The following is a 14,032-nucleotide window of genomic DNA, read 5'->3' on the forward strand; positions in this document are numbered from 1 at the left end:
TGGGATGTGGCAGTTAAGGACATTGGTCCAGGCAGAATATTTAATTTTGCACAGACAAAATGTACATTTTAACAGGTTCTTCCAAGGTTGTGTGGCAGGCTCATAAATAGGCCAATTCAGAATACTACATAAAAGCTACTTGAAAGAACTAGCAATTACATTTCTGTAAAATTGAGCCTAAGCAATGACTCATTTTTAAATCCCTGACAATTACAAAGTAATAAGTCACGTAATAAAATAAACGAAAATACAAAAGAAATCTGTTGTATTGGTAATTGGTAATGGCCTATATAGATAAATAGCCATATAGGTAAATGCATTACCATCATTAAGACATTATATAACATGTCACTCCAAAGCCACTTGAAATGTCCATGTCACTGTCAGTTACCTTACTATAATCCTACATTGTAAAGCTCCCATTTATCTACCCATTACACCTTTTGTAATGATCTATTCAGTACCTTAAGGCATCAAAGAGCAAGTGAGAAAGATACTGTATAAGAACACTGTGACATCTCAATCCGTTTGCCTGACCTTCATATCCTTCTTGCTGTTTTATGAGGGCTTTCAATTTAAGACATAAGTAGTTTGACGGATATTATGAAGGTCAAAGTTGAAAATGGAGCAGTGCTGTAGGGTCCCAGGGGATTCAAATGGTATGTGCTGAAATGTTGTCCTTTCCTTTAGTGCCAATTAGTTCATTTTCTGCACACACACAGAAATGAGCACATGCACATGACCCTATATGACTGCAGTCTTGTTAGGAGGAGGAATGGACAGATTTAAATACTGCTTTTAATTAGACGACAGGGCCGCCCGGCAGACTTGTCTGCACAGAATAAACCTGAACAGTCAGGGAGTTCATTTCCATTTGCAATTCATTATGGCAGTCCTGAGGTACAAACAGTCCATCAATGCCAAGGTATTCGGTATCTGGAGTATATGCAAATATGACAAATGCCCCTGCTGCTCGAGAACACAATGAATGTTTGCCACTGTTTCTCTGTGCTATTTCCTTGCCGGGCATTCATTCTAAAAATGCTTTCTTTGGTTGCAAGCGTTGGCAACTGACTAGAAAGAAATTCATAGCAATGTTTTGACAAGAAAAGCCCTGAGTGTTACTCTCCTGTTAAGAGATCACAGAAGGCCAATTTAAAATGAATCAGAAAACAACTGCTTGAATCCAATTTACCATGACATAGTCAGGACAAGGAAAATGGCAGTTTTGACCCTACAGTCTCTCACCACCCCACCTCACCCCACAATATGACTTCCTGTAGCAGAGTGGACTTTTGTAAAGAATGTGAAATACCATTACTTGAGATAATTCAGCACACCGATGTTGTGGCTTCCATATGTGAATGGGGCATTTCAGAGACTTTGTTCAGATGCCCACGGCAGGAGCGGTGGGCTGCTTCAATTTGCTGCTAATCAAGTAATTCAGTTCTCTCCTTGCTCTAGTAATCATGCTAATAATGCGCGACAGATGAGAAATCTGGTGGTCAATGCTATTAGCCATGTATTGGAAAAGTTAACCTCTGGCCTTTTGAAATGACCTCCATTAATATGAACACAGTGAGTGAGTGTTGGGAAATGCAGCAAAGGCCCACAGTCAATTGAGTTCTATCAGCCAGGAAACATGGTAACAAGTAGCCCAGAGGCCCCTGGCACAGTTATATTGTCGAACCTGCCAGAATGTTTTTCCTTGAAATTGAAAACTCACCTTTCCATTTAAAAGGTTCTATCCTCAGTTTGGAAAATATTCAATAATCTTCAATAAATAAATGAAGAGTTTGGCACCTTTCTAAAAACATGTTGCATCATGTAGATATTAGTAGATGCTCTTGTCCAGAGTGACTTATACAACCTTTTGCATTTTTTTATATACTAGTATCCCCTTTTACAGCTGGATATACTGAAGCAATGTAGGTTAAACATCATGCTCAAGGTTACAATAGCAGTGTCCTACGTGAGAATAAAACTTTTGTTACAACCCCAGTTCCCTAACCATTATACGACACTGCTGTCTGGCAATCATCAAATTGTTTCCAGAACTGTGGCACTAAAACATGCATGGGGAGTTTTTAAATATTGAGATTGTGACTAATCACCTTGCTGGAACTGTTCTAGTGTCAGTGGAAAGTACTCAACTCTTTCATTTACATTTAGATGGAAATAAATTCAACTTTAAAGAGGTACATTTAGCTGAAGCTGATTCATTAGGTTTTGCTCATTACATAGAAACAAATAGCCTAGTATTATTATTTGTACATATGACTGCAGTTGCACAGAGAATGCGTTACCCTGCAGTTCTCAAGATTATATGGAAAAAAGCTTGACGTTTTACAACAAAGAATTTATTTTGCGATGGCTACGTCTTTACGTTTGGAACGACTTTACGACTGTTGAAACACCTTTGACTCCGCAATAGAGGGCATTTTCAGTGATGCAACCCCATTTTATATCAGTGAGCTTCTAAATACATTCTCAAAATATTTGTATTTTATTTAATATGCTTATTAATAAGGTGTCAGCCTGCTTTTGAATAATACATTGCATGTGAATGTGTTTGACTTTTTGATGGGGGTTGTGAATTTGACAAAAACTTCAATCAATGGACCTCAATGAATATATTAGTATACAAGATGTTATTATTGTGATTATTGTACTTATTTTTTATGATCTTCTCAATCTGTTGCTGTCTGAGGAGAGAGCAAGGAGAGGAAGGTTTAGACAGAGAGCTAGGGGAAGGGTGACAGGTGGGGGGAAGTGAAGCACTTAGAAAGTGTTGTATAACTTAGTAAGGAAAATTCAGTATTTTACCCCTCATAAGACCCATAATATTATTTAGTTTCCAAATGTCCTGTTTGGAAAGCAGCCTAGACATAGAAAAAGCAATGCAGAATCATTTTTGGTGATATTGTGATCAAATTTGAGGGGGGATTTGTCAAGTGTATGCACTCAAGTACAGATCATCTTTTCAGTGATAAAAAAGCTTCTATTGTGCCTGTAGTCAAAAGGGCTCAAGAATAGTAACCATTTTATTTTGGGTATGGTCATTTTCAAGCTTGTGTCAAATTCAAGCTTGTGGCAGATTCTTAAATGAATGTTTGATTGTGGTTGATCCCATTGAAAAGTAAAATACTGTATTCTTCACGTTGCCATTTTTTGTTTTTCAATTGTATCTTTTTGTGCATTGTCCATTAGGTGTACCAATAAATCTGGGGCCTGCTGTACATTGAGGCATTTGTTTCTAAATGTATATTCAAGAGACTTTTGTTTGTTAATACAAACTCATACATACATAACTTCTATTTTCTTTAATAAAAAATATTGCTCTTTTCCTTATGAGGTTAGAAATAGAACTCATTGTTAAGTCTGCAAATGGCTATGTCAATTGGAATATCTTGTGAAAGCCTGGCATTGGTCATTCACAGGATAAGAACCCTGAGGAACAAATAGTTCACTCTCAATCTATCAAAGTTAATCACCTCTTCCAGACTGCATGGCTGCATGACTGAGAGGGCCCGACCTAGGCCTGAAGCACACTCAAGATGTCTTCACCCCATAAGGACCCGATTGCAGAACGGCAGCCTAGGCAATCCAGTGAATTGTCTAACTGGGTTTTCCTAGCAACACTCATAGAGATACAAAAGGCACAGATCTGCTTAGCAGATCAATTCTTTGTTCACCTTCATGCCTGGCTGACACTGCAGCTGCCCATTCTGATGAAAACAAAATTGTTCTCTCTCTCTCTTTTCCAGATTCAAGGGCTTGGCACCATACGGGAAACACGGCCAGTCAATGTACTGTATCAGATCCATAACCACAAGCATCTATTTTGGTCTTACTTTTAGGACAAGAAAAGTTCTTTATTCCTTGTTTTTATTTTATTTTATTAACATCCAACTCACAAAGTTGTAAATATCCATAAAATATGTACACTGAAATCAGAGAGAGAGGGTAAAATAATTTGGGTAAAAAAGTGTGTGGGGTGGGAGGCCACTCATTCAATATATTTTATTCTGTAAACAAAGCTGTTCTGCCGCTGTATAATTTATAACTATCCATGATGTGCGTTTGTGAAAGTCAAGGCTGAGGCACATTGAGGTTGTTAAACTGCCAGTGCATCAGAGCTTCGACCTCTTTTCTAGTCAGCGGCTCTCATTTCAGCTTTAAGAGCCCTCTATGGAACCCACCATGATCACACGTCACACATCCAGAGGGATAACAGCCATGCCTGTCACTAGCAATGTGGGCAGGTTTCATAAACTAATGAGCTCAGACTGGCTTCATTACAGCTCTCTCATTACTGAAGAGTGTTGTACTCACTGCCCTCTATCTGATATGAGTGCTTTACAGAGAGGTGGAGGTGTTCTGTGATAAAAGTGGAACAACATTTTCTTTATTACATTTATTTTATATATATATATATATATATATATATATATATATATATATATATATATATATATATATATATATGTTTCCTGTTTTATTTTGCCAAAATGGAAGTGGAATTCTGATTTACTGAGAGGCAATATTAGCGTGATTGAATACCCTAACAGATTAGGTAAATGCCATTAGTAATCGAAGTAAATCACAGATGTTGTCAACTCTGGATATACCGTATAACTCTTTATCTGGATATATTCCATTCCTTTAAAGTTTTAGGAGTAATTTACCCATATTAAATTTGAGTTGCACTTGTTCTAATACAAATGTTATGTCTATGTCTATGTTGCTTCCTGTTCAGTTACTACAATCTCCCATAATGTGTTTATTTCCCTTGTGCCCACAAAACCCATGCAATAAAATCTGGCAAATGTCGGAAGTGAAGAAAATAAAATATCGGAACGCTCTCCTTCTGTTTGAATCTCTCAGAGGATCCCAGAATTTTGTTCCAATCACCTGGATTTGCTCATTAACACAATTCTTCAGCCAGAAGATATAATTAATTACCTCTGGTATTGTAGAGTATATCATTCTTCCAAACATCCCATCACTAGAACATTGTTAATAAACATCAGAACTCCTTAGCTCCTCAACAGTTTAATCTGTGAGCGAGTCACTTCAGCCAAGCCAGGAGAAAACAAACAAAGTGCTTTTTCTCAATTAATGGTCTCTGCTGGCATTTTCCAAACAGTTGTCAAAGAGCATTTATCACCCTGCACTCTTGAGTTTGAAAATATTTTTCACTCTATGAAAAAGGTTCAGGACACAAGCCTGAGAGTGAACACACAGATGCCTAAATTCTCAATATGTTTTTGGCAGAGAGAGTCAATCCCCTGCAATGTTTAAATGAAAGGTTCTCCGTAAATGTTTACGATGATCATTAATAACTCCCACTGCACGACAGCCTGTCTCCTGTAAAATGGGAGATTTATGTGCTGTGGGTCAGGAAGGATGAGTCACCGTCCTGGCGAGGTTGTTTGTGTTTCTTCTGGCAGGGTGCAGCATTAGGGGGTCACATGTTTTGTATTGAGGTGTATTTGTGTGAGACTCAAGCAGCTCAGTCTCCCCTGCTCCTTCTCATCAGCACCAATTACCTCCAGTCAGCAGACAGCAGGGTCCGGAGCACGAGAGGGGTCCACTCTTCTCACCCTGCCTGTCCACATATCTCTTACCTAACCACTCCCCAAGGGCTCTTGCAATTTTGTTTGCAGTTTGGGTTTAATTTGTTCAGCTTGTTTTGTTCTCCCTCCCTTATTCTGGAGGGTTGAGAAAATCCCCACAGTCCCCTAGCAGACCTGTTGCACCATTTTACAGTTTAATCCCTGGCACCACAAGCCAGCAATCACATCTCCCTCTCTCCACTCTTTTCTCAGATGGCGATAGTTGCAGATAGATGCAGTTTAAAGGCTTAGCCTGTCATTATTTCCTCTTCCTAAAATCATTAATACTCTGTAAGCGCTCGCACAAATCGCCTCTGATAATTGTCCCTCTTTTGGCGAGGCTTATATTTGAAACCATTCTAAATGTGTAGAGAAGGGACAGACTACACAGCCAAGAGCATTAACCTCTAATCAAGCCAAGCGTAAGAAGAGGACATACAACTGTGCTTTTTTTTACCCCACAGTGAGAGCCAGGCTGGAAATTATATTGTGAAATATACACTGCTATAAAGGCTAAAAAGAATTACCCAGCTGTCAATGGATTTTCGATTCCCATTTGGTGTCAAGATAATGTGGTGAAAAGAATGCTCCACAGTCCAAGAATGTTGTCAGTGTTCCAAATAATTTTCTATCAAGGTCAAAGAAACATTTCACATATGTAATATACATACTGGTAACATGCCCCTGTCATATTATCATATAGCTATAAGAAGAAATCATGGAGGACAGGTCATTTTTCAGAGTACTCGTTAGGGGAGTGGCACAGGACTGTGTGCCTGAGTGACTCTCTCACTGAAATTGTTACTCATGCGTCAAAGAGATTTGTTCAAAAGGAATGAATCATTCACATATTGTACATCACAGCTGGCAACACTGGCAATCACACTTGCAGACATCTGAAAGGTGTGTTGCTGGGATGAGTGAAATCCTACTTCAACATCTAATGAATTTTTAATAGTATGGGAAATTATTCCTGTAAGCATGATACATTGTGTATACTGTTCAACCTTTTAGTCATCTAGGGAAGTTGTATATCTTGTCAAAGACCAACCATAATTTGACCTGCGGATGACATTTTGCAGAATCCAGAGCCATTGAAATGTTGGTTTAAAAACTATTTTCTCACATGCAATGTGCACCTCATATTTTCAAACAGAAAAAACGATTAGCAGAAATTGGCTGATCGACCTTCCTGCTCACTATATATACATGAAACTAAAGCATTTACAGTAATCATAGAGTGTATCCAATATGTCCTGTTAGTTAAGCATGTAAGCTACAGTATAAAACAAAAGGAATTTGCCCATTATGCAAGATGACTATTATCATTATGCATGAATTACATTTATATTTAAGTCGACCCCACAGATGTAATTATGGGACAAAGACATTTTTAAGTAGCACAGTGAGGGCTAAATAAAAAGGTCACAAATAACAATAAATAATATATGCAAATAATATAAAGACTGTGTGCAATCCATTAGCGTTTTCCTTACTAAATAATAGTTTCTTTATTGGGAGTGCATGTCAGGCTCACTGATTCATTCACAGCCAGTTATAACATATCAAGAACTTGCCTTTTCCTCTTGTGTTGGCCTTGTCTTCTATGTGAACGGACGGACTGTGACCAATCCCAGTGGTGTAATGGCATGTCTGGAACTTTGAGGGAGAGACGGGAATAATAATAATACAATGTGAGGGGGCCTTAAATTGAAAAATATATTTCAGAATAGCTTGATTGTTTGCCCTGAGTGAAGAAACAGTGTGAAGAAACAGCTCTGTCCCAGAGGGAGGAGATGCAGTAAACAGGGATTAGTCTTTCTATTGACTGCACAGTATGTCAGGGGGGGCTTTATGAAAGCCTCATGTATGATGTGCATAATTACAATGGACACAATAGCCTGTATGTGGAATATATGTCGTGAAACACACTGCAAATAAAACTAGTTTTCTTCTGATCTAAACTGTAATGGCGATTAATGTGTGATTCATCTGATAAACACCATAAGGCACACACATGCACACACACTACACCCATCCTGTATAGGACTATGGGCACATACTTAAAAAGGTCAAATGCTTGTCACTGGTGGGGTGCCCTATATGTACATACAATTTTACCCCAGCCCAGCAGTATGTAATTCATTTCTACCTTTTGTGCTTGTAAAAGCTACAAATTAGTTCCCAAATAGGACATTATTATACCTTCTGGGTACATTCAAAAATATACATCCGCTGTACCGTTGTTGCTGAGAGTGAAATATCAGTTATTCCTGGCTGACATTTACAGAATTCTTTCTCTTCTCAGAAAGACTCTAGCATGCTCTGGTGAGCGAAAATAGAAGGAGACCCTCTGGGTCATAGATTAGACGACTGTTGCTGAACCACTGGTCCTGTCCAAAGGCTTTTGCGGCCTTGGAATAGAGTCCCTCTGCCTTAAATCTGGATAAACCTTTCACTTTTTAATTAATGCAGCACCATTTTTCTTCAGCTTGTGTTCCAATACTCTTGCACTGACTGCAGAAGTTTTAAAATAGTATGAGGAGAGGAACTCAAGCAGCACAGTTTGTGGTTTAAATGAGTGGCTGGTTCCCCACAATTGCACATGAATTAATTTTCTGAGAGCATCAATAGTAGCAATCACAGGAGTGATCAGTGGAATCTGAACACCTTGTTACTTCCTCCTTGAAATTTACTGGGGACTGCTCAATTTGCCTCACTCAGAAAATGAAGCCATCAAACAGTCAGTCATCTGACACAATAAGTCCCATCTGTAGCAATAATAAAAAGGCTGACAGAGATGACAAGGATATGAGAGAAAATATTTGATGCCTTCCAGCAGCATATCAGCACTATCCAGGGTCTCCTCCCCAAAATTAAGCTGATGAAAATTAGGGATGGTCAAATACAATCTTATAACATAGGATGTGTTATTTTGCAAGTTATTATAGTTTGTGCATATACTCACTCTACTATAAGTCAGTCAGTAAACAAATTCTGTATTTCTGATAACTGGATTCTTAGTCAGTCAGTGAACAAATTCTGTATATCACATAACTGGATATACAGAATGCGCTATGGGGGCAGAGAGGGGGTTGGGAGTAGTGTGTAGAATCCGGCTGCTGTTAGTTGGAACAATCATTGAACATGACAACTGAGCGCAAAATTTGAAAAGCAGTTTAAAGCACAGAAGTATCCGACAGGACACTCTCCTGTCCTCACTTAATTCCTGCATTCAGTGCAATACGCCCGCCACATGTCGAAGCAGAACTAAGCACAGATTTTCTTGCGCTTTGTGGCTGTCTTTAAATGGCCTGTCAGCCATGACAGCCGAGGTGGAATCAGAGGAAGCCGACAGGGTGGAACAACATGAGCGTAAAAAAGAGGAGAGTCAAGACAAGGCTCGCTACACAGGCGTAACACTGTCCACGGCTTTGGATGGGCACTTCTTGTGGAATTGAATTTCATCCCATGGTATTCATTTCAAGCACAAATCTGCATTGACACTTGACCTCGGCACATCTTGTCCTATCTTCATCCGTGCAATTACAGAGCTGAAAAAAATATCCGCAGTGCAGGATGGCAATTTACTTTCATTGGAATGGAAGAATCAGAACTCAGGATGGGCGTGTGACCATTTGAATAGAGTGTGCAGTACACCTCATGCATACATTTATTCAGGATGTGACTGATTAGAATGTTTTTAACATTCCCATCTTGTGCAACCATTATAGTCTAGTATGAAATGTGTTCTATGTGATAAAACGTCTGACTGCTGCCCACATTTGTCCAACTTAAATTTACTGCCTATGTATTGATTTTAACAAAAGCTTGTTTGCACGTACCTTGTGCCACCCCACATTTATCATTAAGTGAGACATACCATCACATTTAAATGAAGGTTGCTTTCTGACAAATGGCAGTTAGCAGGACATGTAACCAGTCAAATGCTTAAATAAGCCAAGTATAGAGAAATGGAGAACATTAAACAAATCAACTGACAAACTGAACAAATACTGTAACATGAAAAGAGAGAAACACTGACCACAAAGGCAAGCACATTTAGTGTTTTCACTGTGGGAAATATTTTGTTCCATTGATTGATTGTTTTTAGCTGGAGAAGTGTACTTCATTTACATTAATGTTATTAGGGGGGCTATCCAAGCCATGTTTGGGAATAAATAAAAATGAAAGCATTTTTTGTACTTCAAAGTACTACTATTTGCAGAAAAAGAAAAACGAATGACCTTTAAGAACCACAAATTCACATTTTAAAACACTGTAAAAAGAATAAAGCACATCAAACAGCCATCATTACAATTACTACCTTCCTTGGAACCAGCTATTTTGTGCATTAGCAGTTATGCTAGTTACATTTTAAAATGCAAATTTTCATTAGCACAGGAGGATGCCAGTGATTCCCTACTGTGGCTGTGTTTTGTAGAGTGAACACATAGCTCAGGGTAATTCCCTACTGTGGCTGTGTTTTGTAGTGCACATATAGCTCAGAGTGATTCTTACTGTGGCTGTGTTTTGTAGTGTGAACACAGAGCTCAGAGCGATCCCCTACTGTGGCTGTGTTATGAAGAGTGCACACATAGCTCAGAGGGATTCCCTACTGTGGCTGTGTTATGTAGTGTGAACACAGAGCTCAGAGCGATCCCCTACTGTGGCTGTGTTATGAAGAGTGCACACATAGCTCAGAGGGATTCCCTACTGTGGCTGTGTTATGTAGTGTGAACACAGAGCTCAGAGCGATCCCCTACTGTGGCTGTGTTTTGAAGAGTGCACACATAGCTCAGAGGGATTCCCTACTGTGGCTGTGTTATGTAGAGTGAACACATAGCTCAGAGGGATTCCCTACTATGGCTGTGTTTTGAAGAGTGCACACATAGCTCAGAGTGATTCTCCACTGTGGCTGTGTTTTGTAGAGTGCACATATAGCTCAGAGTGATTCCCCACTGTGGCTGTTTTGTAGAGTGCACACATAGCTTAGCTTTTGCACGGTGACTGATTTCCCATTATTCCCCTTATTAACAGCTTGATGAGTCCTGACCAGTGCAAAGTGGGGCGTGAATCAAACTCCATGCCATTGATTTGAGTCTATCAAACAGGAAATGCAAAATGAAAAAAATACATTGGGCTGCATCATTATTGTTACATGTAGAGTCGAGTGAAGCATTGCTGGAATGCGCGCCTGTTCATCACAGATAATGTAAAATGACAGAGGAATAAACAAATGCACGCATTAGCTTGTCAGAGGATTCAGTGTGAAATTCTAACAACCTTAACTGCTTGTCAATTTCCTAAATCCAAGAGGTAAACAATGAGCCTTACAGGCGTGAAGGATCCAGTGCCGAGATTAAAATGTCCTTTAGTGCTAATGATTTCTATAAAGAGCTGCCTAAATATCAGGTGACATCCGAGATTATGCAGACATTCCCTTAAAGCCTTCATCTGCTTCGTGAATTCAGAATGTCTCGCAGAAATATGGAGGCACAGGTTCATTCTCATTAAAATAATTTTTAAATGTATTTTAATACTCAAATAGCATCTTTGTTTGGCAGGTAATGAACACAATGTAAAAAAGGAGCACAAATGTTTGATTGTGATGCAAATTGATCAACCCCCTGCTTACTTCTCTCCACTGGCTGCCTGTCATGGCTCGTATCAAAACATTAGTGCTAGCCTTCCAAGCAGTTAAGGGGTCTTCCCTAGCTTACCTCCAAAAAATCATCAGACCCTACACCCCTGCCAGACCTCTTCGTTCAGCCTCCACAGGCCGCTTGGCACCTCCCCGTCTCCGAACCTCCACCTCACGCTCACGACTACTGTCTGTTCTGGCTCCACGGTGGTGGAATGAACTCCCCGTTGAGGTCAGAACTGTAGAATCTCTCCCCACCTTCAAGCGCAAACTGAAGACGCACCTCTTCAAGCATCCCTCCCTACCTCCCTGTGAACTTTAATTGTTGTCTTTCTGTGATTTACTTTGTGTATCGGTATTTTTAGTTGGCTAGGTAAGCAGTGTTTGGATAGTTAAGTTTGGTCACTTATGCTTTGTTGTTTGTTTATTTGTTTAAAAAAAAAAAAAAAAAAAAAATTTAAAAATTAAAAAAAAAAAAAAATTCAAATAGGCCCTGGTCCTTATCTTGGTTGTACAGGTAGCAGTTGAAATTGTACTTCCCTCTAGGGTCTTTCAGCGCACTTAGCCCTGGTTATGGGTATGCACTTTGTTGTACGTCGCTCTGGATAAGAGCGTCTGCCAAATACCATTAATGTAACAAAGGCAATTGCTTTTAATTTGAATTTAACAAAAAAAACTTTTTTGTAAAGATAAATAACTATGAATAACTATCTCACCTGGAAGCCAGTGAAAGAATAGTCCAGTACAGTAGGAATGTTCCACAACTGTTTGGAGCAGCACGGCCGGCTGGTTCCCCTTAGTAAGAGAGATCCCAAAACAGAGCTGGAGTGCAGATGGGCGGTTAACTTTGCATGCGCCCCATGGCATTATTTGCACATTCAATTGGGTTCTACATACTGCTTTGTCCTATCATTGCAAGCCTTCCAAAAATGCCATTATTCAGATGTCTAAACGGCTATAAATCAAGTCACAGCCTTCTGTGTTGGTCCCAGTGTCAAACTGACATTTTCTGACTTGCTTGCAATTAGGTAAGGCCTGGCAGCTTCAGTGACTGAGCCAACATAAGCTGGACTCTAGGCACAAAGCTCCCAGTTACAAATATGCATGCATGAATGCACAGACACACACATACGCATACAGACACATGCATACATACAGAAACACGTGCACACACCCACTTTCTACACAGACGCACATGCACACACTCGCATACATGCACAGACACACATGCATGCACTGACACACCAGTGCATTCACTAAAAGCCATTTGATTCAAACCTTTGAATCATGACCGTATATCCTATGACACAGATATTTGCTCTAACACCAATTATCATGACCATGTCAACAGAATATAGCACTGTTCCACTGTCAGCGAAACTTTATCTATCAAAATTGCAACGCAACGACCTGACTCTTCACCTGTGCTGCCACTGAGATGATCTACTTCTTGGCATGATGCAATAGATGCTGGAGCTATCTGCCCCATGAGGAACATTTGGTGTCCATCCCACTTTGTCTCTTTCTGCAATAATGGCTTCTTGTTTGCCCAGGAGCTCGCTAAAGCTATAAACAAGGGGCATTGACTGACCTGCCAATGGCTTCATGTGGTCCCTCTTTTTAATGAGCACATTAGGCTGCCATTATTTAGCCTAAATTAAGGCCGTTAGTGTCAAACTCCTGACACACTTTAACCTTGCAGAGGGTGCAGGTAAGGTTCAGGCAATTATCACGGAAACCTAATTATCACACTGTCAGCTTGAGGTGGATCCCCTGCTGAAGTTATGATATGACCAATGCAGGCATGAAAAGGTTTAAAAGTGACACCTACTTTGGTTGTTGGCCAACTGTAGATCTACTGTAGTCTAAAAACAATTAAACTTCTAAAACAATTGAAGCAATTACAATGTGTTTGCAATGAAATTACAGTATAAAGCTAGATTTCCCACTTTCCTATATAAACTCAGCTGGCATGTAGGCTAATATAAACTGTAGATGGCTTCCAAGTTTGGTAGTACTGATTAAAGGAAAAAGTGTGGGGGGGGGGGGGGTCTCTACTTGTGGTAAACTGTAATATGATAAAGTATTTTAAATGTATACATATATTTTTTCTAATATTAATTTTGCAATTAACATTATCTGAAATAGTCCTGTATGTAAAATGCACATTTTAGAGAAATTGCCATAGCAATGTTACTTTTGCCCTCAGTTATGTGTATCTGGCATGATTATGACACAAAGCAAACATAATAACAAACCTGACTGACTTCACACATATCCCATGTCATAATATGTTATGTTACTGATAAGGTCATTGTTAACTAGGATCTGTCTATAAAAGTGCAATGTGGCTATACAGTGTGATGCACAGGAAGGGACATTTTTTTTAGCTTGCCTGACTGGCCTTGGTTCTGTTGGAGTTTTGCTTAATAAAATGTGGTAAGTCAATGGGTCCACCCTCTAATGAATGAATGAAAGAATAAAATGTGTTAGCATAGCACTTTTCCAGATGGCCAGTGCTATAGATTGAAGGGGGGACTCACCTCAAACACCACCAATGTATAGCACCCATCTGGGTAATGCATAGCTGCCATTTTGCACTAGAACCATCACCACATATCTGTTAAGGTTGGGAGGGAGTGGATAAAAATTGTGCAGCTGTAAAATCTCAAGGAAATTCCAGAAAATTGTCTACACTGAAATCCACTCAAAGCCCAAGAAAGGCCAAGATAAAAGCTTTCAGTCTCGCTCGACATTTTTGGAATTATTT

The sequence above is a fragment of the Conger conger genome, chromosome 11, assembly GCF_963514075.1.
Source record: "Conger conger chromosome 11, fConCon1.1, whole genome shotgun sequence".
In the NCBI taxonomy this organism is placed as follows: Eukaryota; Metazoa; Chordata; class Actinopteri; order Anguilliformes; family Congridae; genus Conger; species Conger conger.